Source organism: Achroia grisella, unplaced genomic scaffold (assembly GCF_030625045.1).
Source record: "Achroia grisella isolate CSIRO2021 unplaced genomic scaffold, CSIRO_AGI_Agris_v1 utg308, whole genome shotgun sequence".
Lineage (NCBI taxonomy): Eukaryota > Metazoa > Arthropoda > Insecta > Lepidoptera > Pyralidae > Achroia > Achroia grisella.
Window position 1 is genome coordinate 1032068 of NW_026712791.1, and position 25477 is coordinate 1057544.

Here is a 25477-nt window from a genome sequence, read left to right on the forward strand (position 1 = left end):
TTGACTCTAATATAATAATATAGATGACTTTAGTCCAAATGTAAATATTTTGCATCGTTTAAAACGAACAGTACACAAACGTGACATTGTTCGTACCGGTGATGTAGGTTGCTGCACTGCATCAGGTACAAAAACGAAACCATTTAAACTATAGCTCCCTCTGTCACTCCAATAGCAATAGAAGTGCTTTTAGCAAGGGAGAGATATCTAGTTGCAACTTACGCCGCTGAGCAAACAAGGCTTGCTTTTCGAGTCACTCGCTCGACTCGACGAGTTGGAACGAGCGACCGGCGCCATTATTCTCAAGTTGTCTGTGAACGTGACTGTGTCTGTTTTCTGCTTGTGTTACTACTCTTCGTCGATCGTGTAACATCACTACTGCGCAGTGTAAGGTAAGGAAGTTAGATTTAAAATTGTTTGGAAGCAGTGAAATTTCGGAAAGTGAGTGCAAATAGAATTATGTGTGACAAAGCTTTCTCGCTTATTTATGCAAGGAATTTACCAGGGCAGTGTGCATAAGTAACGAAGGCTCGAGGCGAAGCGAGCGGCGCTGCCTTCGCCGCCTGCGCACCCAACCTCAATAATCTCAAGTGTCATTTTTGGTAAAACCATGCATATTGTGATATCGTGACTGTGTTCTAACTTCTTTGTTTGTGCATCGTTATGTTTTATCATCGTAAAGGCGACGATCTCCGACAATAACGCTACAATTTCTTTGTGTTCTGGATGTCTCCATAGTTGCGCTGACGCATGAAACATTTATGGCTTAGGTAATACCTTTCGAGGTTGAGTGCCTTATCTCGAGCGTCGACGGAATAAACGACTTTATATTGTATATGTATCTACCTAAGTACTTTGAATAGGCACGTCTTCGTTGACTGGTAGTACCTAGACAGGTGGGCTGACTTTTCAACGCCAAAACATATTAGCATTCAAGATAAATTTCTCATTAGTGATCACATTGAAATGATTTAGGATATTTGTTGTTAACGTAAGCAATTTATTTTTGTAATAACATAGAATGACGGTAACAAATTTACGGTATCCAATAAATGACGTCATACAGATTCCTATTAATACAATACAGTTTTTAGCTTTATCTATACGCTTATCTTGTGGCATCAGATAGAAAATTTATATATTTTTTTGTTGTGTGGTAATGTACACAATAACAAAGTCATTGCGATAATATACGTATCATTCAATATTAAAATTGGGTAGGGGCCAAAAACACCAATTTACAACAACTGTGCTTGCGCTATGTTTTTAACAGTTTTTCACACACCATGATTATATCAGACCGTCATAGCCTAGTAATTTACTACTACAATAAATTAAGTATTAACAGGAAAAACAGCGTTAGGCCCCCTGTTACATTGAAACAAAAACCCAGCGAGATGTGGGCATGTCCAGTGTTGCGTTCACCACTATGTACCTGGGCCCACCGTCTGCCTCTGTCTCTGATAACAGTCGTGAAGTTATTGTTATTATTGTAAATTAAATCTCTAATACAATCAAATGTAGTTCATTAACAATTAGCAATTAAGAATATAGGCAATCATCAAGCAGTCAAACAACTGTCATTAAAATACTTGGTTCCACACGCCCATTGCATAAGGCGTAGAAATAACAGCCTTAGCTTTCACAGCTGCCTATAACATTAATAAAGTTACAATCTGAGATAGTAGTTATTATAATAAACTCTCTATTAAGTTAAGAGTTCAGAAAATTATAATTTTCATGAAAGTACATATTTTACAGCACAGTAGGTTTCATTTGGTTTATTGAATCGTATATTATTTAAATGTTCGTGATCATTCGTACAGATGTATACTGATCTTATATTATTTCACGTAAATTTGTGATTAATTTTCTATCTATTCTTTACTTTCTTTTGTTTAGTTACTTTATGTTATTTCTATATATAAAAGTATTAAATTTCAATATAAATTAGTATTTCTTATATCGTTTTTGCAAATCACACACAGATCTTACTAGGTAATTGATAGGGATACATAAACAATTTCATAGTAAATACAAAATACGAAGATTAACAGACTCATGGCTAAAAATATTCTTGATAAGCCGGAATCGAATCCGCGACCATGATAAAGCGAGACCGTATCTTAAAGCATTACAATGCCGAGGTCGTTAAATTAATAAATACTATAAAACAATAAATTACAAGCAGGTAATAATAAATTAATACAGTCTGTGATACAAGAATTATGTCATCTAACCCTCAAAAGTAGCAACAAAGTATTCTGTGAAGTATCGTAGATTATGTTTATAGATAAAGATTTCTTATTTGGATTATCTGGTCCATTAACTAGTTTGCCAAAAATGTACGTAATTGAATTTGCGGGTAAGAAATAAAAATGGAATCCAAGAAAAATATAAATCAGTCAACAAATTAATCGTCCATAATAATCTTCAACGAAGAAGCAAAACTTCAGCGAAATCAGAAACATTTCGATTGCCTACATCGTATTGAAACAAAAGCTTCTGAACACCACAAAGTAAGTGATGTGACGACAATTGCGTGACGACACTGTGACCATTACGTAAGTTAACTATGACCTTCACTTATATATTACTCAGGATTTTTGTGAATAATAATAGAATGGTCATCCCGCTTTATCTAGCACTATTAAAGCAAATACTACCTAATGAAATTAGCTCACAGCCTATTATGGAGAAATCCCTATTAATTAACCATAATATTTTGCTTCGAGCACTGCATAAAGATCGACCTGATAGAACACATTGGTAAGAGTCGAGCAAATAGTCTTCATTACTAAGGCCAACCGCCGCTCCATTAGTTGAGTGAAAATAGGTACTAATGAACGCATGTTGCATCATATGACAGATCAATCAAAAGATGGCAAAGCATCAGCCTTGTGTTTGAATGAGTAAAGTTCATTGAAAAGTTAAATGTAGATGTATGTTTAGATAGCTTTTTTCTATTATTAATTACTTTTAATTAGTCTATGGTCTATAACAATATGGTTATAAATATATTTTCATGTCTATAACATCAATAATAAAATCTGTATGTGACAGTTAATGTTTCAATTATACTTAGAATTTCAAGCTATCAATTTGTATGAAAACTCAAATGATAGACTTTCAAGAAAAACTATTTATATACCAAGATTTGTAAGTTTTGCTCAAACCGTATATATTCATGACGTCCAATATAGATTATCCAATATTTTATTATGAAATCGAAATAATACTAACTGTTGATAATGTTGTTTATACCTAATTTGATACTTTTAAAAAACACATGTAATACATATAAAAAGTATTATTATTCATTCTGAATTAGTAAATACTAACTTTATGACCTCACTTATCTATAATTTACTGACAACAATCAACCCTTTGATTAATGGGAACGTTATCAAGAAATTGAATGAATAAAATTTACAACAACTTTTTTCATGAGTTATTATTATATTGTAAATTAGTAGCTGACACACGCAGCTTTGCCTGCATCATATTTTCCTTATTGTTTGCATTATTTATAACATTATTGTTTGCATTATTTATATGACATCTTATACCCTATAGCTTTTTTGATAAATGGGTTATAACACACTAAAATCATTTTCAAAACCGGACCATTAGTACTGAAGATTACTCCGAACATCGAAATTCACAAACAATATTAGTATAGAATTGTTATTTTTCAGATTAATACACATCAGAGTCAATTGTTACAAATTGAAAAAAAAGTTTGTTTTTCTATATCCGCCATATTGCACATTGCATTGTGACGCATTGTGTAACCTTTAGAATAACCTCTCAGCATAATAGACGATAGACCTACTCTTCGACATTCACATGATCATCTCCGTTATTAAATTATCTCCCTGTTAATTTTCACCTGAATCAGTCTGCAAAGTTCTGCAAAAGTAACGTAACAGACATATTCGTAAACGTTTAACAACTGTTCGGTTTGGTTCCACAAATAAAGATAACAAAACTGGTACAACAATGGAACAAGCGAACCGCTCATTAATTATAATAATTTAATTAGTGTTTTCGCAATTACAAAGAAATAACAGATTTATTAATATAAAATAATAAAATTATAGCATGGTTGTGATCACACAATTGATATGTATACATATCAATATACTTAATGAATAATATTAAAATAATAAATTTTCCGAGATTGATTTCAAATAATTCATAGAGCTATATATATATAGCATCTTGTGTTATATTTACACCGAATATAAATAAAATTTGATGATACCAACAGTTACAATACATTATTTGGAAAAAAAGAAATAATAAGGAAATAAAGATGTGGAACGTTCTTTTAGTCAATGCGTCTGAGTAGTGAAGTCATAATCATCGTATAAGAATTATAGCACTCGTATAAGATAACGTCATCGTTATAGTCAAAAGGATGCTTAGTACCATATTCGTGCCGACCCATTAATCTGTCATGGTACTCCAAAAACGGAAGGCATTGACGGAAATTGATGGTGCCACGGATTGCTGGGTCACATGGTTAATTGTTTCATTATTGTATACCTTGAATGCATTATAGTGGACATCTGCATTGTTGAAATCGTATTGACTTTGTGCATGACGCGTTACTAGCATTTTGTATAATTCTGATTAGATCTTCATTGATACATCTATTCTCAATATTCAAATTACATTTTTATATCTATACAAAACCCGGATATGAATAAATGATTTAAATTTAAGTGATTAAAATCTGATAAATAATTTTTATACACAAATTTACGACAGAAGAGGAGCTATTTAAATACTTTACTATGTATTTAAAATCTAGAATGCAAGTTTTAATGCTGATCAAGTAGAAGAGCTGTTGTTGAGAAGCCACAAGATCACTTTGAACTCCTTTAATTTATTTTACTATGTCTTATATTGGCAATAATAAGTCATGGATTCATCGACTCCTGGGCTACAGGTAGATGCGTTCAGTAAAACTATATATAAAAAGACCTGATCGATTTGTGCAATATGATATTTTTTCCTCCACAAATTAATTGCTTGATTGCAATAGCAATAGTGACAATTGAATAGAGCTGGTATGTGCCGGTAAAAACTCGAATACAGCTACTACATATTACATTATTCCCTCTTCAGCATTTAGGAAATCAATATTTAGATACAAAAGCTGAGATATATGTATAGATAAAAACTTATATTGATTATCAATATTTACAATTCGTTACCCTACACTCACTATTGTTTAACAATATGGAATTATTTAAATATTTTTAGATTTCATGGATTCGTCAATTCAATTAATCCTTTTCATTTTTTACACCTCTGGAATGGCAAATAAACTGAATGACACTGTTACTCAGTTTATTGGTGAAAGTGTCGTCAATCGTCGCCTATAGGCATGAATACGTCAGGTGGTATCACGCATGCATTACCATTCCTGATAACTAAGATGTCATGCCTCCATATAGTTTAACTTCACAGCCCTATACCACCGCTTACAAAAACAATTTGTGAGGTAGAGACAGTAAGTAAAAAACTTAATTGGAACAAAATCTGCCTAAGTATTTTTTTTACTTACAACAATTTAAAACTACCTATGTGTAATGTGTCGCAGTTCTCAAATCCAGGCATCTCTAGACACCATAAAATTGCAGTGATACAACCAGACAGTTCACAAAAACCGTGGGACTTCGTGAAAAAAACAATACGTCTCTCAACTTAATTTTGCACAATTTACGACGTCACTCGGCAAATATTACAACACTGTTTACACTCATTACAATTGTTATCTGTATCAGTTAAACGCAGATGATGTGGTGTATATATGGCTTTTAGTACATATGAATGTAGAGTAATTTTCAGAATATTTTTTTTTTATTTTTTATTCTAGTTAAAATCCGTAACTTTTGCAAAAGATATCCGAGTTTGGTAAATTGTTACAATTATTGGTTTGTTATTCAAGATCTCTCTGATATCTACCTAACAACTACTAGACTGTATATTTATTAGCATATAATCTACAAAGTTTAACGATTTTGACCTAAATTTATGTCAGGTCACATACAAATCCACTAATATTATAAATGTATAGACAATCCTAATTGCAGTCTGTTGTCATGCCAATTATATATACAGAATAATTATACATTGGTGCCATAAAAACCAAATTATCCACTAAATCAAACATATGCTCACAATATAAAACATATCTCAAGCATCAATGTTGCCAACAGATGTACTAAATTGTAAGTACACGGTACTGTTAACTACAATAACTATAGAAAATGACGCAATCCCATATTCATATTTGGTCTGAGACAATGTATTTCTCACTTAGGTACTAACAACGGCCTTAAACTGGGGAAGATTACAATGTAGTTAGTTTCACGGCGAAACATAATTAATATTGCTGCCATCGATAATAATTTTCCAGGTTTTGTTGGGTTTGAATGTCTGTTATTAACTGAATTAGTGTAATTTAAACATGTACAGAATTTGTATAATCCAAAAAGCATAGATTGAAGGACAGTAATGTTATCCGGTTTAAATAATTAAGTCCACATCATTGAGAGAGAATCGTATGTGGAAGTTAACGGAAGAAAACCCTTGACTTGATTTACCTGAAGGGATTATAGAAAAATAATCAACAACCGAGGGGATTTTATTACATGGCTAAAAAAGCTAATATTGCAGAATGTTTCTACCTAAAGGAAAGAATGAAGCCAGCCCTTCTGAGAACTCTACAGTGCGTTCTATAGAGTGCTTGGAATGCACGCCATTGCTCAGTCGACCGGTGAGAAAAGTTTTGTTCGCATTTTAAGGAAGTTATTTGGAAAGTTGTTGCAGGTTGTAGTTTAATAATATTTGATAATAAATTTAATAAGTGGGAATGATCTTAAAGACATAAACTCAACTAATTGCTGCATTCGATGTAATATAACAATTAAACTTATAAGTACCTACAGTATCACATGGTTAGACTTGAGATCTTGTTTTGTATGCTGTTTCGATTTGCATCACGAGACATGGCTGTGAAATTATTGTGTGCGAATGCCATCACTTTATCCTCAGGAATAATACTGTATTACGGGTATTACCTACTAGCGTCACATGACGATACTGGGTTCTGTTCAGGTATATGTATACATATATGGTATATGTAGACATTCTAACAGGTTGACTGTCAGCACTTTTGCCATTCAATTTACATTAAAACAAACACATTTGCAACTAAAGTATGCAATGCACTAATGTAATTAATTGTTCTAAATACTTACGTGTTATTTTATCACCACCAATTAATCAGCTGATCATACATATAGTAATCTGTACCATGCTGCAGTCTCTTTTTACAATAACACTTTCGCTATGTATATATATATGTTTGTCACAGTTCCATTACTCATTCGAGTTTCACGACCACGACGCATTTGTCTGACCTGATAAAGTTTTTATAGACCTTGATGTCTGAGAATGCTCTGTGCAGTTCCGTTTGGACGCGTCGTTGTTCCGTTTCCTTGTATCAATGCCGTATTATAGTTCAAATAATTCTAAAATTTGACCTACACATTACGTATAAAATTTGAAAGTGATGATGATGTATGTTTACTAATAGTTATTGTGTAATTTCAATCTAAAGTCGAATTCTTACATAAATATTAAGCACATAGTTCTTTTTGTGAGAGCAAAGTTAGATACGATTTTATTTCAAAATTATAAATTCTTTATTCAGATTTATCTGATTCAATAGAATTTAGAGTATTCTTGTTTTTATGTTTTATTGATGCTGGTCATTCAAAATTTAGCTCAATCTACATCCTCTTTTATCTTATTCTCCAATCAATTTCAATCACAATGTCAGTCTATTTAACTGTATGTATAGAAAGATATCAATATAAAAGAGATTAAGCCGTGTTTGGTTATCTCTTCGTAATGTCTCCTCAATTGCTTTATCTATACTGCTCCCAATCAAGTAGATACTACAGATATGTAGACAAAAACAACAAGGTCAAGAAACTTAACGATATCGGTTTTATATTTAACTATATATACTATACCTATGTTGGTTTTATTTCAGAGAAACATTTTCTTTGCCTGCTATTCTGTTTAGTTGATGAATTATCCAAAGTTAAAAAAAAGTTTACATATATTTAGAACCAATGGAATATAAAAAACATATACATATATAAACGTAAATATGAGTAATACTTTACGTTTCGTTTTTTTTTCTAATCTGTAATTTAAATATATACGTTAGTTATATTAGATTATTTCTCGATAACAGTTAAAATTTAAGATGAATCATTATGCCGACTTTTATTATCTAAAAAAGAATATCAACAGTTGTATCCGCAAAACCAGACGCGACGTCATTTATGTATATGAGTCATAATTTTGAAACAATCCCCAACTCAAGAATGACTGGTTACCTACTTGTGAAAATTGTCCTTTAGACATCCGTGATATAAATAAATTTACAAATTCCATATTGAACATCATTTTCCCTAACTTATAAAATGAACGTTTATCTGATAGGTATCTGTTTCAAATATTGCACAATATGTGTACGATCATATGAACGCCCACCCACTTCCACCTATCAATTAGCATTAGCATAATAAATGAATATAGGGGATCACATATGCATATGTTTTAAAAATATTACTCTATACATATGGATTTATGCATTTTGCATAATAACCGTGATAGCAAAGTTACAACGACATAAAATGTGAAAATCATATAACCAAAACTTTGCAAAATTATGATGAACCATGATTCCCATGGTTGTGAGTTCGATTCCTTGAACGGTACAAACATTTGTTTACAATTGTGTGATTGTTTGTGTTGGTCTGGTTTTTTTATGTATCATGGTACCTATTTACAACAATATTATATCTAAGTATATCTATCAGTTGTCTAGTACCTATAACACAAGGTCTTAGCGTGAACTAGATGGCGCTGTATGAATTGTATAGGTATATTATTAGGTATTAATGTTATGTAATAGTTATCGTGTAAATATCCCATTTATGTAATGTGTACAAACAGCAGTGAAAAAATAATTTAATATATAGCTATACGAGTTTACAGCATACTTAGTGTAATTAATAAAATTCTAGTATTAAATTATGTATACTTACTTTTTATTTTAACAATTAGGTTTTTGCAACTTGCGGTTTGGAAAACCCTTCCTTTGCGGTTGTTACCGATGACGAGTTTAATAAAAAAATGTACGTTTCAATAGACATTAAAATATATAGTTAAACTAAAATAAATAATATCATATAATAGTAATGTAGAATTATAACTAAAGTATGATATAAAAGCCTTAATCCGACGAAAAATACCAGCTACTTTACATAGTATAAAATGAAATCGATTCCGCTGTTCCTTTAGATCTTTTAAACTACGCAACGGATTTAAGCAATAGATAGAGTGATTCAAGAAGTGCGAAGCCGGTACGCAAAATTAGTAAATTATCTTAAACACATTTGCAAAAGAACCAACATACACCTATCGTTTAAACAAAAGTGTATCACGTCATTAGCAAAGTATAGGAGTTATGTGATATAAAAACAGACGTATATTTAAAATTATTGTAATATAAATCAACTACTGGATTTAATTAAAGCAACCAGTTTGAGACAACATAACATTATATTTTCTTGTGCAATTTACGTGTACTGTATGTATGACTCATAGAAATGACTGTAAATTCAGACATACCTTTACTATCATCTCATGTCTTTTCTGTTAATGAGGTTATGGTTTGTAACAAACAATTAAGGTTATCAGCACATAGAAAAACCAGTACACAAATACCTGTTGTCATCAATGATGACAACAGATGTTTGTACCCTACAAAAAAACAATAATAAAATGTTTGTAAAACAATAATAAACTACTAAATAGATGGATAATATAATTACAAAGGCTCGTCAACGTATGGACAGTTAAGTTTTATTTTCAATTTTTTGGAATAGTATGATATGATTACTAATAACCGTTGCCTATATACATGAAGGAAACCAAGGTCATCACGTATCAGGCGATGCTCATTCATAGGCATTTCAGAGGACTAAGATGTCATATCCAATAATTTTATTGCCTATTGCTCTTTTTTATTATGATTGACATCCAGAGACAGTAGGTCCAATTTTTTTTTAATTATTTTATTTATTTGTTTTTTGTTTTCGTGGTGTTCCACACATGTTTCTTTAATATCATAATATTTAAAATTACATAAAAATCACCTTTCAACCTACATACATTACCAGTAATAGTAACATTATATAATTGACATGACATGTAAAATTTCTTTGTAAAGAAAATTTTCAAGTACCTATCTAAATACTTGTTTTAAGAAATTGACACGAAAAGTGCCCTGTGTTGCCACGAAGTCAGTGCAATCTCGTTATCTTGGAATGTTTTGTCCAAACATTGAACACTATATAAACAACGTGTTTTGATCTCGTTTAGCTTAGTTGTAATGTGATAAGAGTCATCCTAAATCAAATATTAAGTTTCAACAACCCTTTGTCGCAGATGACGATGAGTATATTGCCAAAAAGAAGTAAATGTGAACATTCCCGAAATTATCATAACAATCCACTTAACATCCTAATACTGAGCATGAGATTCTCTACATAGTGATAAAATATATATGTTGTCACGATTGCTAGAGAGCTTGATATTATTTCGAGGTTTCCGTCTAGTTCTGGTGTGATGTGGTTTCCTAGTCACCTTTTACTTATTTTACAAATCACCAGGTAGTTTTAAACTAAGCAGAGACATATTTAATATAAAATATAAGTAATGATTATAATGATATAACATAAGTAACATGATTATAACATAAGTAACATTAGTATAGACTATAGGGGATTTGGAATACATTCTTGATTCTTAAACAGTCAATGGGTTTTTTGTAATTCTATTTAAAGCCGCTTACCCATGGGACGAACTAACAATTAAAAAAATCCAGCATCCTCTTAAACATCCGTGGGGCTGATACAATAATTTTATTACGTCGATTGATAAGTTACATAAAGTGATACCTTCATTGAGTCGTAACGAAGCGTTTCAAGGAACCAACAGACAATGGAGGCCATGGTTGTTGATTCTTGAAAGTCATTGCACGTGTACAAGGGTCATCATTTTTTACGCGTTTTCTGTACATTATCTAAAAATAATACTATACTATCTACTTGAACTGAATTATGACATACTTAAAGTATTCTTCGAAAAGTTTTATATGAAATTCAAGATAAATGTAATTTTATCTTTACTTTAATGTCAATGTTTTAATTTTATTAATAAATTTCAACTCAATTTTATTATGAGTACGTAATTTTCACTTTATTTCACCTGTTATATATAAGAAACATTTCAATTTTTTTTGCTATAATGACAATTCAGAACACATAAATTTACTCTTCAATATACACACTATAACTAAAAATAATGCTCATCCTATCAATTTTTTCAGTTAAATGCATTACAATCAATAAGTTTTAAATTTATAAATAAAAAATGTTAATTAACATTGTCATTTCATCTGTACGTGGATGTTTATATCGATTCTATACCTATAATAAAACTGTCTATACATGGAACATACATATATTATTATGACAAATAAAACTATTATTGAAGGACTTTGTCGACGTGTACCTGATAAATGATTGTTACAATTCTTTGTTTCTACTTTTGTTTCACTTAGAATTTTTTTTTTGTTTTACTTCAATCGGTTGACGAAACAAATACCTACGTTTTAAACTATTGTTTTCCGAATAACACTCACCTGGTACTTACTATGTTTATCAGCTTGGACTAGTTGTTGAAGTAAATTGAGACGTTTATAACCGTTTATTTACTCCACTTAAGAGTATAAATTAAAAAGAAGACATAACTTCCTTACTCATATTCATTCATAGAACAGGAACGTCTGTATCAATGGGCAATATCCGTTTTGTATTTTTTATTTGATCTGGTGTTTTGAAGTATTATATTTCATGCTATCCTATAGCCCTTGTGTAGTACAACTATAGCCCTACAATAATAATCAAAGGTACTGTTTAAAGTGATAATATTAAATCTATTATTAGCAAATATATGTTACAGATTTTTTGTAATGGGCACTCATTAATTTCTCATTTTTGGTCAATAAAGGTAAAAACCACTTTTTTATTGATAAACTATGTATAAAAATACCTTGAAAGACATTACAATCTAAAGGCACTTTTGTTATTGTTATATAATACAGCTTCCATGCGTAGTGTTCGAAAGAAGACAAAAGAAAGTGTAAACATCCCAGTACTTATTATTCGATATTGCTATTCTACTTTTCTTTGAAATATTTTACTTCATCTCATTGTATTTGTATTATCAGAGCGAGATAGACAATCCGGTACCGGTCATTCATATTTACGATTAACCACACCGCCTACGGTCTAAAGAAGTTACACTTGATAATACGGTAACATAATATCAGTCCTTGAAAGTTAGGTTTCTTATTGAAAACGGCGTATTTCTAACATGGTCGTGTTATGGGTGGGCGTATATTTTTATTTCTGTACGTACTCGTGTCGACGGCAATAAGTAATAAGGTAAACATTAAGCAAGTGACGGAGGCCACTAGACTCGTCCAGTCAAGATTCTTTACCAGGCAAATGGAATCTTAGATATCATTAGTAGCTAGTTATCGAGTATTAGAAACATATTTTTTAATCCATAAATACATGTAATGTATAGAATTTAATGAAGTGTACAATAAAAGTGTACATTCAGTTTAGTACAACTAAACTGGATATCATAGGCACGTTAATATTTTCATAAATTACAGTAAATAAAAAAATTACACTACAAAGATATAAATAACTGAGATTCTATTGATCTAATAACATTTTAATATCAATTCAAATGAAAAAAGTAAACAAATTTTACGTCTCGATATCAATCGTAAATATATGATTACAAAAAATGTAATTTACCATAGTGGATATGAAACATACGACTTGATGAAAAGCTAATTATGACGATATAGATAAAGTAATAAATTAAATAGATTATATTATATATAAATAACATTAAAAATACCATTACTGTATACAATATTTAGAAATACATTTTCCAATAAACTAACTTTTTCCCAGTTGCAGCAGCGAGTACAATGAAACTGTTTGCTCCCCAACACTTTCATAATGTGAAACCGCTAATAGACACAACTAAGCCAAAACTTACTTAAGATAAGTCGAATAACGGGATTTATTAAGAAAGTTTCCGGACTTATCGTACACACATCGAACTGTAATATTGTTTGCTTTTCCCGGGCCTCGTTTTACTAGCGATTCTCCAGTTAAGTTGTGTGTTACGACATTTTTATTGTTATTACCATAGGTACTAGTTCTTTGTTACTCTCATTAATACATGCATAGTTATATACTACAATATTTAAATTGGCAGTTTATTATTCATTAAAATTTTCCATATATATTATGTGGGCTGCATCACCTTAGTCTCCCTATTTTCTGGGTCTTCTGGGTATCTGGGTATCCTTCTCCGTCAAGCATCTTGCTTTATAAGCTATATCGATATGGTGCATTAGGAGTTTTAGGAGCATCACATGACAACGTTAATCAATTAATAAATATACACATATATTACGCCGCCAATAGTATGATGCATTGAAGAATTGAATGCTTTTCTGTATCTTCTTAAACAAAGCTATACATCACATTTTACTTACTGACATAATTTAATTCATTTGTGTCACAAAATACCTACTCAATAAACAGCTACTGACACATAAATTATATTGAATACAGTATACAATCGGTCGTGACTTACATGCTTATTAGTTCCCACTTGCTTGTACTATTTTATTTTAGTCGATGACGTACCACGTGTCGTCGGCTTTAGCGAAGGTTTAGAGTTAGTACTACCTTATCGGTGATAAACTTAAATCACTTAATTGGTAATTCGCGGTTCAATTAAGCCGGTCAAATTGCTGTCATTGGTGTCATCCAATTTATAGGTAGTACCTACATGCTTGTGAACGTTTATTGGTCCCATATATGAGTAATTGGTGACTAAATTGTTTCAAGGCAGGTGGGCTGTAGTAAGTACTTAATATATTCTTTTTAATACACTATATAAGTTTGTAGTATGTGTTCTTAATCAAATTGTAACATTTAAGTTGTGAAACAAATAGCATATATTTTACTTAATTGTTTAGTTTAAAAAAAGTAGTAATGTAGTAATTACTAATTCAAATTAATGCACTTTTAGTCGTTAATCGATTAGTAAACAAGCACCTACTGTTGTTTTAGTAGTTTATACCGATTTTTACATTGTTTATGCTTACGGCAAAACTACTTGAACTGTTGGTAATATTGATACTTGAGGATCATAAGGAGAGTGTAGGTATGTTGTATGAAACAATTACCCTTGAATTTTCTTACACAGGTCATTATAAAAATTCAAAAGCAACATCGACCGTATTATCCTCTTGTTTATATCATATAATATCTTTATCTAAAATTTTGCATCACAATGTTTGTCCAAAATATATTCCCATAACAACTTAACCTTTTTTTACATTTAAGACACGGTCTTTATAGTACTTAAACTTAAATAATAGAATTGTTTACATTTACAACTACTGATCCACAGCAACACGTGGCCGATATTAATATTTTATTTGTCATGTAATAAAATATACCGACCTACTTATTAGTTTGTACAGTTTGGATGTCATGCAAGTCTGGCTTGCATCGTCACAGAATAGAACGTAATACTACCTACTTCGTGGCATCGTGTTGGAATGAAACAGGTTTGAGGAAGAAACTACTTACTCATTATAACCCGATTGTACGTTATAACTCCCCCCTTAGGTATAATTCCATATTTATTACTAATAAGGTGACCTTTATCATAAATCAAATTATACTATATAAGTTGCCAGATGCCATTTAAAAATATTATTTTAAAGCCTTTTATTCTTATTTATTTTTATTGACCGACTATATTATTAAAAACGACGTCGACTATACAAAAATTCCCGCAGACAAGGTAAACTTTTTCATAAATTCTTGATTATTTCGATAAGTAGGCAATTTTTATCAAAATTCTTCGCTAGTGTTACTTTTTAAATATTACAAAGACTTTGATACTGATAATAATATACTTTAGTAATATTATAAATAACTAACTAATGTATGAAGTGCATTAATGGGTTAATTAAAATGTAAACTTTTTGTTCACAAAACTCTTCAATCCAATCTCGTAATTTGATTGTCACAATTGTAGAAATAAAGATTAGCGAATAAAAAATTATATCAAAGCGTCAGAAAAAATGTAATCTTGAGTATCTTATTCTACAGATGTACAATGACGATTGACGTCAGAAACATTATACCACTCAGATAGTTACTACTCCTTTTAGTCGAAATATTGGTTTGCATATGCATGAATGTAGGACTTTCGATTTTGTTAAAGTATCATATCGCTTTGAAAGGATGCAACGCAAGCAACCAGTCAAGCGAATTAGACTCTTGATGCTATCTCTAACATAAGAGGTACTTCTATCTGCTCAGAAGTAGTACCATATGTGTGTGCTATTAATGACAAAATAACGAGCTTGTTTCATTTCCGGAAATATAAAATTTTTCGAAAAATCTATTTCAATTAGTTATACTTCGACATAAAACTAAAATAAGAGTTACCGAGCAGTACATTTTGAATATATAATAGATTGTTTTAAATTTAGAACACTAGAATATGTATATGCATAAATTTTGAATATGGGTTGTTTTAAATTTAGAACACGTTAGACATAGTCAGCTGTATTGGTTGCTAACTTAGATGACTAATTCAAAATCTAGTCGCGTGCATTTAAGGATTTCATGTTCGTTCTCTGAGTGCAAATTAGCGAACAATATTTTCGGCGCCATAATGATTTATGACCACCATTACAGGTAATTCAGATTTGAATCTGCCAAGTTGCTTGCTAAGTTAAGTACAAATAATATTAAAATACCTTCATTTATTATACAAAAGTACCACTAAAATCGACGGTTATAACAGTTAATTAATTGTTAGTAGTTATTATTACGATTGAGGGTTAAAAAAAATATGACTATTCAAAAGTGCTTGTATTGAGTTTATATGAATAAAGATTATTTCTATTTCATCAATTAGTCACTATATCAGTAATCTTATTCTAAGCTCTTTTTTCCTTAAACTTTAGTGTGTATTTCGCTAAATATTAGCTGTTTGCACTACCTATTAAAAACCAAACACGTCATATTTTCGTATCTATTATGACATCACAAAATTGATAGCAAAGCAAACCGAACCGATTCGGAGAAGACCTGTGTAATGCACTTTTTGCTTACCAGTACTTATTTCAAAAGAATCTGATATCTAAGATTAAAAACAAAGACTTACACCACCACCTATGGTTTAGCAATTACTGTATACTCTACATAAAAGTAATTAAAAATAAAGCGCAGTAAATATTTATAGCCTCTATGGCTTTTTTTTTTAGCTTAGGATCATTTGATTATCAAAAGGATTTAGCAAAATCTTGACTGTCAGACATTAAGGTAGCTAATTAAGCATAATACAAGAATTTCATTTTCTCTTTATATTTTGTCCTAATATGTTTTCGGTAGAGCAATTGCGCAATATTTGACGATCAGTTAGTTACCACCCCTTTGACAAACGTCTGAAAAGACTAAGAGAACAAATTCAATTACATCGGTACAGTAAGGAGAACTCGAATTAATATACCAAGCCGTACGCCCAGTTTGTTAACACTAGATTATATGCACTCTCATTGCCATAGACCACAGATCAGTAGTGTTACTATAATACTGTAGTGTTTTGATGATATTACCAACACGATAAACAGCAAGAACCTCCAAGAAATATATGATTATTTTTTTAAATATTTAATAATGATCATACCGTAAAAACCTGACAAAGAATTAAACATTGTCATCTATGACGCTTTCGATGACAATAGAAACAGAGATAGGGAATCTTAAAATACATCACGTAGATAGTATATAAGATGTAAGTAGGAGGCATTATCTTGACACATCACTAATTTTTGTCAATTCACACTTTATAAGGATCGCTAGATATATTTATTTGACTGGTGATGGACAACATACATACATCAAAATAAAATAAATAAAAGATGTGTTTATTGACGAATGTACACACACATAACATAGATTTATACCGAGATAATCTTTGTAAAAAGTCATCTGCGTCGTGTCAGTTTCACATGTTACAGTAGCCAATCAGCTTGCATTGTAAGTTATGTTTCGGTTGAAAGGTGAGATCCGGCAGTGAAATAACAGAATAAGGAGACAGGACTGCTGGAGGAATCGTGTTCAAGTACTTATATAAAACATAGGAGCCTGTTACAAGTTACCATCAGCTAGGATGTCAGGTTCTTTACCATTTTAAATAAGAATAGATAAAGTGAGTTGCAGCAAATTGCTACAATGCTGACATTCAGTGGAGACCATGTATGACATCACGGACAAAGAATGTTCATTTTAGATAATCAATTTGTGAAGCAGCTTAGTATATTAATTGAATTATTAATCGTTAGCTATGTTTTTAATGTATATATTGTAGTTGGTATTATTCACACATTCCATCTGTTACTTGTCAAAGTAAAAATAGAAAATTATTCGAGATATAAATAATCCGGCACATTATATGTTCGATAGTTTCCTCCTCTTAAAAATATTCATTCATATAAATTACTGCTATATTTAGACATAATTCAACGCTAAAATGTGTGGTTTGCAAGTTTCTTCTGTATGTCTCACATCAGACGTCATAAGACGAATAGATATTATAATGTGAAACAACAAATAAATTAGCAATTTATTATTGTTCACACCTATTCAAATACAATCACATGCATAATTTTATTATTCTCATTCAGAGTCTCTTAGAAACTACCCACAGTCACATCATGCAGGTTAAACATGGATGAATCGCGTCATACTTTGTCTAATCAGTAGGCGTCCTTCGCACCTAGCACCTCGCCACACACCGCCAACGTTTCTAGCCACATTACTAAGTCAGTAATAAAATAGCATAGCATCCTATTCTATTGTACTTGAAATCTACTAGCCCTCTTATCTTGTCATGTTTTGTCTTATATAGCTACTTAAAATAAAATGATACACTGTCTTCAAGGACACCTCATTTGTGGTTTAATAATTGAATATATATTAATTATATTGTACTTATTTCTTATCTCCATACATATGTACATAGGAAGTTATAAGGATTTAATAACGCACGTTGTTCATGGAACAAAGCATGTTGCATATATAGTATCTCTATTTCAGACTGAGACACTATAACAAGCTGTATAACATAAAAAATATTTTTCACATATCTTATAATAATTCTTAGATACGTGCCTAATATTCTGTGTGTATTCAATCTATACATTTAGTTCCAAGTTTAACCTTTCTCGCATATTATGGCGTACTATATGACACTTTATAATTATATTGTTCTTCAATGTGTTTATTCAAGTGTACTTATTATATTTTCAACAATTTCCTTATATACATAAGTATACTATACATTTTCTCTGTAATCGTCCGTGTGTTTATTGAAGTAATAAATGATGTGATTCTACCATTGTCATTTTTCCCAAGCCCAAAACCCAACCCAAGCATTGTGAATGAGAGGATTTGTCATTGCTTACATATTCTAATCTAGAAATATACATAGATCCAGTAGTTATGCTGTATATATATGAAAAGATTGTTTAGGTTTAATTATCATGACAATATTTTTTCCGTTTCATTGTTATACATGTCATTCTTAATAATTATGATCTAATAATTCAATTGTTGTTTCCTGTTTTATTTCACTTTTCAAAGGTATCATCTGTCAACATTCCATTTAGTATACTCGATTAAATACGTACTTTGTCATATTGTAATTAAAATGAACGACGATTTAACTGATTGGATATGTATTTGCAATAGGTGTTAAATAGTAAATGTGGACGCATTAATAATAATATTGGAAGTTATTTGTAGCAACCTATTCAAAACAATTACTTCGAGAAATCTATCAGAATGCAATTGTAAACATTGAGTTCACGATTCGCGGTAAACTAGAGCAAGTAGGTACCTAATGAACCAAAAGTAAACTTGACGCGTGCCTTTATGACTTTTGGACGTTAATCCACAGGTTAGTTGACCCACATTAGTGCTGGTGTTTAGAGAAACACGCAGTTATTACCAATGTATATTCCCGTGACTAATACATTGTTGTATTATAATAGTATTTCCTTTATTCTTAACTAGTGGTGCCCGATACTTCGTGTACGTGCATTTGTAGATCGACAGCTATTGATAATGATCAAACGATAATTATAAATAAAGTATCTACACGATGCTATCTTTTAACATAATAAATTAATTAAATTGTAAGTTGAAAATATTATTATAATTATTTTTTTTGAGAATATGTTAGACGATTTTTTTTATTTCTTTAGACTACATATTAACTCATATTTAACAACTATTCTGTAAAAATTTAATCGTAATTCTTTCAGCCATTTTTTCGTGAAACATTAACATATAAACAGATTAATATACAGTTTTCGTCTCGTCTAAATTTTACAATGTTATTGTATGCAAAGAAATCATGAAAAGAAAATATAATAAAGATAAAGAAGATAAACACAAAAATCAGACTGTATAAATAAACAACTTTGGTCGACTTTCCTAAGCTATACCTAATAGGTCAAACACTTACCGGTGTTAAAAAATCAATATACTATATATTAAACCTGCTTATTTTATAGTGTATGTAATAATCTTGTAATAAATGCCTTATTAAAATTTTGGGTTTAAAAATCTCTAAGTACCTACATCATATATCTCGAACTAGACTTCTTATTCTTAAAAATAGTAGCAGTTACGATAAGTTTTTAGTGTAAAATACAGAGAATGCTAATAGTATTAAGCACGCCTATTTTACAAAAACTCAATAAACTTTAAATAAATAAATAAAAACAAAATAATCTGTGACATACATAAAATCTCACAAATTATTCATTAAAACAAAATAGAATTTCAATTTGATGTGTTTAATTTCTTATATTTTTATTCTTTGTTTGTCTTTTGGTTAATATTTTTTTTTATTTTTAATGGCATGACTGTTTATATTAATACAAATTATTTTCTTTTTTTTCAAACATTTTGTCTTTAATCTCCTCCTAGAAAACTGTAGGTACTATTGGCAAATAAATGTTAAAGAAACAAAAATATATAACAGATCTACAACATCAAGACTCATAATTACTTTGCGTAATTTAATTCGTTAAACAATTGGGTGCATTGTCTATTAAAATTAACCTAGCTGATTTAGGCCACTACTCTATTACCCTTTAGAACTTACATAGATACTATTTCATGATGTAGTTATAGGTACAACAATGTCGCTTCATGGCCCACGATTTATGGTGCCATGGCATTTATAGGTACAATGCCTTTGAAATCAAAGGCTGCTCGTAAAAATCGAATTTGAGGGAGCATATAACAAACGATTACGCAACGTATCACTATTAGAAGTTTGGTTTTATCTGTGCCTATTGTAGTCCCCCTAAAAACAATGCCCATAAATGTCAAACTTCAATTAGATAATACTAGCTGAGCCGCGTAATTTCGTCTACATCACACTTATTATTATGTTTCACCCAACTTACTTTACAGCCTATGTGTTATTCTGATGTATAAGCTATAATAATTTCAAGTTTCATCAAAATCCGTTCAGCCGTTTTTGCGTGAGAGAGTAACAAACATCCATCCATAATCACAAACTTTCGCGTTTATAATATTACTAAGATTATTGTAATCAATCTAGAATTTCTACAATATGTTCATCTTGTTTTCAATCTATCCATTCAATCAATCATCAATTATTAACAGTCATATATTAACTCAATAGTAACGAATTAATGCAAAGTTTTGCCAATTTTTCTATGGAAAATGCATACAGGTGTAATGAAGCCTGTTTTTGACTTCCCTCCAATCGCGTGCATTTTGGCAATAGAAATATACAGGAAATAATAGTCAAAGGTTGTCACTATTTGGTAGAATAATAGAGAATACAAAATTTATACCTTCTGATATTTGTGGAATATTAAATAACTGCCATGTATATTATACAAAACAATTCACCGCAACTTAATATAAAAGATGTGTAAGAAATTAACTGTATTTACAATTGTAAAAGTTACCTGTGCATCTTTTTCCATAACAAAGAACACCAATCAACCATCAGCTAACTTAGTTCTTATTTTTAAGTACGAGTACTTTCAACTTACATGAAGCTGTTACTGATTGCTCTAGCAGTAATTGCTACTGAGAATCTGATCTTTATTCAACGCAGGAAGACTAGATTGAATAGCATCAGTGCCGCCCTCGATACGCTCAATCATTGATACCATTCCAAACACTGCAACAAACAACTAGATATATTTAGCTATCAATTAACTAGTGAATATACTTTCAGGTTCATGTACTATTGATTATTTTACTGCTTTATTAGAAGTAGTTTAGATTGTTTTGCTTCAACATAAGAATTATTTTTCTTTGTTATATCGTAATAGGATAATCAATAACACGATTATCGTTAGATAGAGTTTAATGTACTTTTTAAAGAACATAAAATAATTTGTGATTAAATACAAATTATATGATTTTAATTTTGTGGGTGCCAGTGTTTATTCTCCAATATCTATAGTAGACAAATCTCAGATTAGTAAATTGTCAGCGTTTATACATCATATAATATATTATACATATTTTAGTATACTAAAGCATAGAATATTTTTACTACTGAATTAGCAACACAAATTAGCAAAGAACTAATAACATTTATCGGCCGTCAAATTAAAGCAGACTAGACGTTTCAATTTATGTGATACGGAAATATGAAATGTGTAATGTATTCAAGGTTTTTATGAAAGACGCAAACAGATACTGTATTATTGCTACATTTGAAACCTACTCGTATGTATAATAATAACACAGTATTACATATCTTGTTATGTAAAACTGATAAAACGTTAAAATCGAAATTTTGCGAAAGTCCCGCATAAAGAGTTTATTTGTAGTTATTTTATTTGTAGATAAATATATATTTTAGCACGAAATACTAAATAATTTCAGCTCTATAATTTGTTTCGAGAATATACAGTTTTTATATTTTGTTATTAAACTTATTGAATATTTTAAATATTAGTGTTAATCGTGACAATTTTTAAGTTTTCCAACTTCGATACTAACGATATCGAATTTACCAAACATTAGACCCTTAATCGACCTGATGGATTTGATTAAATAGGGCTATAAAGTATCACTAGAATTGTCTTAACGTAGGAAGAGAGTGTTAGTGTTGTTATTATAGGCTAAAAGATGACAGCAGCTATAAAATAAATACGGCTGCAGATAAACTCAATACGACTGATAAACCACACAGGTCAAACAGTATAAGATTATCTTTCGAATTTTTCCTACCCAGATGTGTGTTTTATTCCCTAATCGTCTCTTACAAGAGGAAAGGAAAAAGAATAACACGTTATATTCTTACTACGTCACCATACGTATAAATGTTGCCATTAACGCATATAAATTTTTTATTGCTTTCTACCACTCGTAACACTACTACTTTATATAATCAATATTATTTATTTATTTTTATTTCTATCAATATTTCACTGGCAATGATAATAAATATGTAGGTATAATCAATTTCAGCTACCAACTCGCTGCTAACAATAGACAGTTGATTACAAATTGTCTCTAGATTATTGTATATCAAATAAGCCACCTATATACATACACAGGTATATAATCTGTATGTAGATTGTCTGGTGGTATGCCCCATTATATTATATGTCTTTTGAGATATAAAATGCAAATAAGCACTTATTTGTAATGGGAAGTCCCGTCGCTTCTGACTCCATAACCTAGACCGTAAGACCTTGTTGTTCTAGAAATTGTTGGAAGAAAATATTTTTATGTCTGGAGCGTCAAACAAACACGATCATAAACAACAAACAGCCACAAAGTTGTCACTGATGCTGATAAATACGAAAAGCGCAGAGTTACGAATATTACAAAAGAATGATGCATGCAGGTATAATCGCCAATGGATATGGCGATTATACCCAGAAATCCCTGTCATATTTCATTATATCTTCATAAAGGAGCATAGGATGCAAAACTTACAACGACAGCAGTAATTGATATATGTAAATGTTACAGAGTTTCGTCTTCCTCTAAAACAACTCAATTTTCTCATCAGAGAACATCTCTTTATATAATATAATCCCTAATACATTGGCACAGAGGATACTAGGTCGAGTTAATTTATGAAACGAAAATTGGATAATTGGATATATGGATTTTCATTGTCTCATTTATAGTTGAAGAGCCCTAGTTGAAAAAGTAAACATTAAGAAAACAAACGAAACTTATGACTACTAGCTATTTAACTACCAAGTAAGCTTTTAAGAATATTTTTAAGTAAATACACTTAAATATAAAATTATTAGAAATAATATGTTGATTCACAATCATTTCAGATTATCATAGTAACTTCATAAATTGCTCTATATCTATACGCAAATAACCATACTTGCTCCAATCTGCATTACTAATTACATACTACCATATCTGTAATAAATACTCTATGATAGTATAAACATTGTATTTACTACTTAAACAAGTCTCTACATATCCATATAAATAATAAGATATATATACATTAGAAGTAGGAAGGTAAAACTTAGATAAAAACAACATGAAAAACCACATAACTAATGACGCAAAATATTGTCTAGAAATAGGTAATAATCCAAAAACCAAATGCTAACCCAACATTTAAAATATAATATTTTAAACAAAATAAGTTTTCGACCAGCTTTTTGAAAACGGTTTTCCGATTAATCATAATGTCATCGTGCTCTTAGCAGCAGACGTAGACGAAATATCGGAAAATCGAATCAAAAACCTAATACGGTAAAGCCCCTTATTTACATAAATAAGATATAAGGTACCTGGTGAAACACATATTTAAACAATAAATTAATGCAGTAGCCAATTGGATTTAACATAATTTAGTTATATCCGGACATGTATTCATAACAGAATTATATCATTAAGAGAATATGTATTTGATAAAACAGAAAAATACCTAAAAGAGCATAGGCCTAGGTGTATGAACGTATTCAACTATCTATTTATTATTGACCTGTGTTCTATATTACTATTCGGCAAAATCTTTCATATCCTTACAATTGTCCCTATTAAATGGAACCTCATTTCAGTCCTTATCGTATGAGTGTCCAAGTCATCACTTCAACTCAGTATTTATTAGTCTGTTGCAGATTTTTGCCCATGCATCAAGATTATTCCAACCCATTTAATGCTATTAATACTGTCCATTTTCTAGCCCCGTCTATATAACTTATGTCGTTGGCAACAAAATATGGACATATCGATTTCATCACACCTTGAGATCCTTAATTACATCAATGTCGGGCAAGCTTTAAGTTTACATTTTGTACCATTGGACACCACTGGTTAGAATACACATTTTTATGAGTTTGAGCTTTACTGACATCGAAAAGTCGCCTTTCATTATCGTCTTCAAGACACTAACAACAATTCCAGAGCGGGCATCATATTTGTTTCATTGTTATATACACATGGTAGTGTATCGGTGGTTATAATATTATCGGTACATTTTATGACAAGACTTCTAGGTAATATAGCCTTTCCATCTGCTTATGAACAAATGCCGATACCGTGCTGACTTATTATGCAAACTATTTATTAACGAATATCTTCTCAAAAGGTGGCAAACAGGTTCGCCATAGTAGACACATGTCGCCAGTTTTTCGCTAGCCACCTGTTCCGCTCGATTTTTTTCCAAACATCTTCGACTAATAAATTAAGCACAAGGCCTGCGAAGTAGGTCGCGTGCAATGTTAGCATCTCTAATGTAAACGTTGATATCTCGTCGTTATTTGCTAAAACCTAGATATTTTTGAGATTATTAGCGGCATGAAAATTGATCATTTTATGCATTTACAATGTAGTTAGATTCAATATTATAATTGCTTCTTTATTAGACCTATTTTTATGTTGTTTATTAACAGTGACAGTAGCAAGTCATTGTTATATCTTAAGTTTATTATTAATTCACCAAATCTCTATAGTCACGGTATTATGATTAGAATAATAGTTCGAGCTACGGAAATCCATAAATTATGAACGAGTATCGCAATATATACTTTGAAAAACAATTGTCAACAACAACGACAGACTGACCGGCACAATTTGGACATTTCAACAGATATAAATACAATGACTATTGTTACTATATCACGATTAGTACATAC

The 25477-nt window shown here is 30.6% G+C and overlaps 1 protein-coding gene across 1 annotated transcript in view; it reads left to right on the top strand.

Moving 5' to 3' along the window:
* Positions 1-285: 285 nt before the first annotated feature.
* LOC131843419 (leucine-rich repeat-containing G-protein coupled receptor 5) overlaps positions 286-25477 on the top strand; it is a 43748-nt gene continuing 18556 nt past the window's right edge. Inside the window, exon 1 of the mRNA XM_059192055.1 lies at positions 286-392. The gene's annotated coding sequence lies outside the window, so the exon portion shown is untranslated. The remainder of the gene's footprint in view (positions 393-25477) is intronic.